The 6,251-nt window shown below is 42.9% G+C and overlaps 1 long non-coding RNA gene across 1 annotated transcript; it reads left to right on the top strand.

Moving 5' to 3' along the window:
* Nucleotides 1–317: 317 nt before the first annotated feature.
* On the top strand, nucleotides 318–5,710 carry LOC126992067 (uncharacterized). Its single transcript, XR_007746142.1, has 4 exons — nucleotides 318–1,147; nucleotides 1,413–1,605; nucleotides 1,728–1,877; nucleotides 2,414–5,710. It is a non-coding gene; the product is annotated as an uncharacterized LOC126992067 (long non-coding RNA).
* The last annotated feature ends 541 nt before the right edge of the window (nucleotides 5,711–6,251 follow it).

Genomic DNA, 6,251 nt, shown 5'->3' with positions numbered 1-6,251 from the left:
CACCTGGTTCTCTGTCTGTTAGTGTGTTCCATCCTGCCCGGCAAGGTTTTATTCTTTTCTTCACCTGGTTCTCTGTCTGGAGTTAGTGTGCCATCCTGCCCCAACAAAGGATCTAATCCACCTCTTCACCAGAAGGTGGAGAGGTGGAATTAGAACCTGTGTTGGGGCAGGATTGAGTAGACTAACACCAGACAGAGAACCAGGTGGAGAAGTTGAATTATAACCTATACCTGGGCAGGATGGAGCACACTAACACAAAACAGAGAACAAGGTGTAGGTGTAATAAGAACATTTGCAGGGTAGGATGGAGCACACTAACGCCAGACAGAGAACTAGGCGGAAAAATGGAATTAGCCTGCATTAGCCTGAACAGGGAGGAGTATACTAACAGGACAGGAGAGTTAGAGCATCCTAGGAAAGGCCATAATCCTGTAGTGGACTGTTGATGGTTAACCTGTCCGCTGCGATTGTCAGGGATTTGTCCTTTGCTGGTAACCTGGTAACATACACTCCCAGGTCTTTCTCTGCCTCTGTGGTGGATAGTGGAGTGTTTCCCATGTGGTATTGGTGTGCTGGATATCCTCTCCCAAGGTGCAGGACTTTACATTTTTCTTCATTGAATTATAGCAGACACTTTGTTCCACTCCTGTAGCTTGGTGAGGTCTTCTGGTAGGAAATCCACAGTCAAGGGTTAAACATAGTAATGTAATGCCATTTTCTTGCATGGGATGTGCATTAATACTGTGTAACCCTAATGTGAAATTTGTCATGTGTGAGAGGAATGAAAAGTCATGTTTGGTTGTTGTTCAGCAGTACAGTGATCAGGATCCTCAAGCAGACCAAGCACTGGGGTTTGGGAGTGTATTTTTTCTTTTTACAATGCTTTGCCGAACTGAAGGGCTTGCTCAACAGTTATTTAGCAAGACTGAATTAGTTTCCATTCTTGTCTCCAGTATACTGATGGACACAAAGAGGTGAAGCTTGTGGTTGTTGCAGCATCTTTTTTCTTCTTTCTACAAACACTGTTTTTCAACTTTCTTCTGCAGAGCCCATCCAGCGCTGGGCCCGGCCACTGCAAGCCTTGTTGGGTCAATGTGTGGGAAATCAGCCAAGGTGGAGTTTGAGTCGGTCGGCCTCAACCATGAGGGTGCGCATGGAGTCATTGTCATGTTCCGTTGATAACCTCCTAATTGATTCATGTTGGTTGATGTTTCACTCTGATATTGCAGTAAATATTTAGTTGTATCATTGTGCATCATCTGGATAACCCCAAAGTGTTCCTAAGGTATAATGATTGAATGTTTTGACAAGAATATGAACATTCACTCTTAGTTAGTAAGAAACTGTGCATGTGAGGTGTTTGTTTCCATGTTATTTTTTTTATTTTATTCTGATTATTTCCTCACTCTCAGGCTGTGTGAGCGGCAGGCTGGCCGTGAGCCTTCCTGGGAGTGCTGGGCGGCCTGGTGCCCCGGCTGAAGGCAAGCGGCCTCCCTGAGACACCCAAAGACTGGCTGACACAAGATCTTGTGCTGGTACTGGTGTCTGAAGGCTGTGCAGTGGTGCGGACACAGGCTCAGAGTGCCCAGGTGGACCAAGATGCTGGTAAGTGTTGCAGCTGACAGATTACTGACAAGGGAACAGGCAGGGAATATAAACAAAACAGACATGGTAGTTATAAGTGTGGCCAGTGTCGCCTCTTCTTATTCTTTATAAATGTTTCCAAGGTTGCCGCCTGCCTGGGAGCAGACTCACAGAGGTCAGCGCGGGGCAGCAGGACAGCGCCCTCAGCAGTGACGATGAGTCTCTCCATGAAGGCTGCACAGCAGCAGGCCACCGTCGCCCGAGAGCATCCCGAGGAACACTTCAATGTCCAGGTGAGAAGCCTTGAGCTTTTTTGGAAATTATCCTTGGGAAAACTTATGGTATAAAGCATCTTTAACCCGTCCGCTGCGATGGGCATGTATTTGGTTTCATTGGTACCATGAAAACATGTACTACCAGGTCTTTCTCTGGCTCTGTGGTGGATAGTGGAGTGTTTCCCATGTGGTATTGGTGTGCTGGATATTCCTCCCAAGGTGCAGGACTTTATATTTTCTTCATTATTGTAGCAGCTTTTTTGTTCCATTCCTGTTGCCATTTTTTCATTATTGTAGCAGCCACTTTTTGTTCCATTCCTGTAGCTTGGTGAGGTCTTCTGGTAGGAAATTTGCAGTCAAGGGGTTAAAGATGCATATTTTAATCAAAACTGATATTGAAAATCCTCTTGCATTCTCTAAAAGCAAAGTCAGCTCAGGATTTTCTCCAACAGACTCTTTTGTAAGGTCCAGTCCTTGTTAGTGACTGCCGGTGAGAGGCAACACTTGGGCAGGGGTGAAGCTTGGGGTGATGATGATGATGAGGATTGTTGCAGGTGTGAGGATGTCAAGCCACCACAAGCCAGGAGGAAGTGGCTGCTGGGGCCAAGACAGCAGGTGAAGCAGAACCCTTAAGCCTCAGGTCTTCACCCCTGGACGAAGGAGGTGTTTCTTGGCGGCCAAACTCGGAGACTCACCAGAAAAGACCTTGGTAGATGATGCAAGTTTTGCTCGCTGGAGACCACAAGAGTATTCACCCGTGCCTCATATTGTGGGTGAGGAGAGCAGCCTGCACCATCTCCCAAGAGGTATGTTTAACAGTGAGGCATGCACACAGGCAGGAAGCAGCACTACAGTCACCAGGAGACATTTTACATAAAACTGGCTACAAAATACTGCTGCTGGCCAGAATGGAGATCAGGTTCAGCAGGATCCCAGCAAGGTGCTCTCTTTACTTCTTTGTGTGATTTTGAAAACACTTCAGCAGCCAAGGGGAACGCTCAAGAGAAAGTGTCATATCTATGCAAACCTTCCTGCAGGGGTGAGCTGAAAGGTGAAAAATGTAGTTACCACGACTCCTTGGAGAAGAGAGACACCATTAGTAGTTTGGTTGGTGAGAAAAGCTTCACCAGTCATGCTGCTTGTACAGGGGAGAAGACTTCAGTGTTGTCCTCCAGGCCTCTTTGCAGCGGGTACTCTAGATCAAGCAGCAGACCAAGTGTCTTGCATGTGTGTGTGTGTGTGTGTGTGTGTGTGTGTGTGTGTGTGTGTGTGTGTGTGTGTGTGTGTGTGTGTGTGTGTGTGTGTGTGTGTGTGTGTGTGTGTGTGTGTGTGTGTGTGTATTTACCTAGTTGTGAAATACCGTACTAGGCTCGTGCTGTCCCATCTCCATAATGCTTATTATCCAGTTTGTCTTTAAATTAATGAATCGTTTATGCACACACAGTCTCCTTGTCAGTCCGTTTCATGTTGTTATACTTCTGTATGGAAAACTGTATTTCTTGTCATTTCTTATCACTGCCTCTTGTCACACTTCTGTCACGTACCACTAGGTCTTCCCTGTCCAATTTCTCCAATCCCTCTTGTATCCTGTACAATGCTATTAGGTCCCCTCTCTCTCTTCTTCTCTCTAGTTTTGTTAGTCCCAATTTCTCCAGTCTTTCTTCATAGGTATGTTCTCTCAGAGTTTCCGGTAATTTAGTCGCTGCTCTTTGTACTCTTTCCAACTTTCTAATTTCTGTCTTCAACATAGGTGACCACACTAATGCTGCATATTCCAGTCTTGGACGTATCATCGATGTTATTAGTTTCTTTACCATTTCTTCATCTAAATATATTAATGCTGCTTTTATGTTTCTAAGAGGATTGTATGTTTCCCCAGTTATCCGGTCTATATGTTTTCCAAAGGATAACTTGTCTGTTATGATCACTCCCAAATCTTTTTCTTCAGTTTTTTTTCATGATTCTTTCATTACTCAGAGAGTAGTTCCCCGATATTCATCTACTGCTCTTACCAAACTCCATTACGCTACACTTCTCAGTATTGAATGTCATTTCCCATTTGCATGACCATTCGCTTATTATATCAAGATCTTGGCTCAGGGCTACACAGTCTTCTTCATTATTTCAGCATCATCAGCAAACATAATATTCATATAGCTTGTCGCCCCTTCTGTTATGTCATTAATATATATTACAAACATAATCGGAGCCAACACCGATCCTTGGGGGACTCCACTGGTCACTTCCATCCAGCTTGATTTATTATTCCTAATTACTGTTCTCATTTCTCTCTTCGTCAAAAAGTCCACAATCCAATCCAATATTGAACCACCCAGACCTCCAACATGATTAAGTTTCCATATTAATCGCTTGTGTGGTACTTTATCACATGCCTTCTTTAAGTCCAGATACACACAATCTGCCCAACCGTCCCTTTCCTGTATTATATCAATTAGGGTAGGAGCGTTAGTATCCAATCAGGAAGTGCCATGTATTTCTTTTGATCACAGATTTAAACTCAAACTTAGTACAAAACTGATTTTGTTTACCTCTCAAATCCTTCAGTAGTCATTAATGTTTATATTAAGACCAATGCCAAATTTCTGTGGAACATAATTTTACATACATGCATACATTTGCTACGTGATTGGAGATAATGGTATTACTGCTAAGTCCAATCACTTGCCAGCTAATTCCAATCACTTGCCATTAAAAATCCAAACATATAAATTGAGTCATCAAAATAAAATGCAGTTTATTTCAAATTTATATTTATCTTTTGCCCTTAGGGGCCTAGTGACGAAATACATCAAAAAAAAATTTTCTGGGAGAAATAAAACACATGATGAATGAGAATGCAAATAATGTTTTAATATGCTTGCAATGATGATAATACATAATATGGCTAAACCAAACATAATTTCTGGAAGTTAAAATGAAAGTAAAATTCCTATTGAACATCACTGAAGCATGAAATTATATTATTCCAAGACAACTCTTCCCAGCTGCTACTACTCCATTTTCAACCTTAATTGTAGCAGTTCTACCCTGAATCACATCCGTTACACATTTATTTTGAATAACACAAACTTCATCTGGTGTCACTGGGAAAGAAAAATCGTCAGAACTGCCCCAAACAAAGTGATCCTTCTTAGCTTCCAATTCCTTAAGAAAGTGTACCTCAAGGCCCTCTTCTGCTACTTTTTCTATTCTACCAAGACAAGCTTTATGTGTAACAGTCTTTCTACCTTTGAAAGTAGAATGAATGACAGGTAACTTAACCATAACCCACGATCCTTGCTCAGGTTGCTGTTGAAGATCTATGAACTGCAGTGCATTTTCAGTGGCAATAGTTTCTAAACCAATTGAGTCATCATCACTGTCTTCCAACGGTACCATGCTGGCTTCTAGCGATTCATCACTGGAAGAATCTTCATTTTCCTCAGTTAGAGTGTTCACTGATGTTGAAGCAGTCACTGGTTCAGATGTCTGAGCAGACTTGCCTTTCTTGGGTAGTTTTGAATCCTTACTGCGTTTCTTGAGCTCTAAAGCTTGTTTAGCATTGCGTTCCTTTTCAAGTAACTGTACTGCAGCTGATGAAGAAAGAGCAAAGGTCTTGTCTCTAACGTTTTTTTTGTACTTAGGACCTTGTGTTTTACGTGGTGATGGGAACCACTTGTAGCCCTTAAATGCAGCGCTGATAGTTGATCCTTGTTTGGGCTTGTTCTTCATGTTTGGTGATAGGAATGTCTCTTTTGATGGGAGTCTGAAGTTAACTTCAGCTTTTTTTTGTAAGAGAAACCTTTTTACTTTATCAGTCAGGGCCAAATCACATGCTGTTGCTCTGCAGTGCTTAGATGACTGAATGGTATTATACATAGATTCCACACACTGCTTCTTTAAGTTCTTGCTGGAATCGAGATTCCTGGGAAGAATCAGTTTGCACACCAGTGCACAGGAGTATGAAAGTCAGTCTGTGTCCCTTTCTACTATACCACCTTGGTCAATTCCATCAAATAGTACTGTAGCACAAGCTTTCATTGCTTCTGTTGTGATCTTTGAATAGTCAGGAGCCTCAGGATCAAATGGGTGTAGTCCACACTTCCGAAAACCATTAAGAATGTTCTCCTTCTTGCAAGCTTTCTTGTACATAGGGAGAAAGACTGTAGCAAAGTAAGCCTGGGTAAGTGTTTCATCAGGGTGACTTTCTTGCCAATCTGCAGCTGCAGTCCTCCAAGCCTTTTCATTGGACCAAATACTGAGACGTCCAGTGGCTGCATAAAGTGAGTTGAATTTGGGGCAACCCATACATTATTATCTGAGCTCTGTGGCGTGATGGGGGGCCCGCAGGGGTGGGCAGTGGTGCAGTGCGTATAAGCTACGATGCACTTA

The sequence above is a fragment of the Eriocheir sinensis genome, unplaced genomic scaffold (assembly GCF_024679095.1).
Source record: "Eriocheir sinensis breed Jianghai 21 unplaced genomic scaffold, ASM2467909v1 Scaffold394, whole genome shotgun sequence".
Lineage (NCBI taxonomy): Eukaryota > Metazoa > Arthropoda > Malacostraca > Decapoda > Varunidae > Eriocheir > Eriocheir sinensis.
Note: the sequence above shows the minus strand (reverse complement) of the source record. Positions and strands in the feature narration are given on the sequence as shown.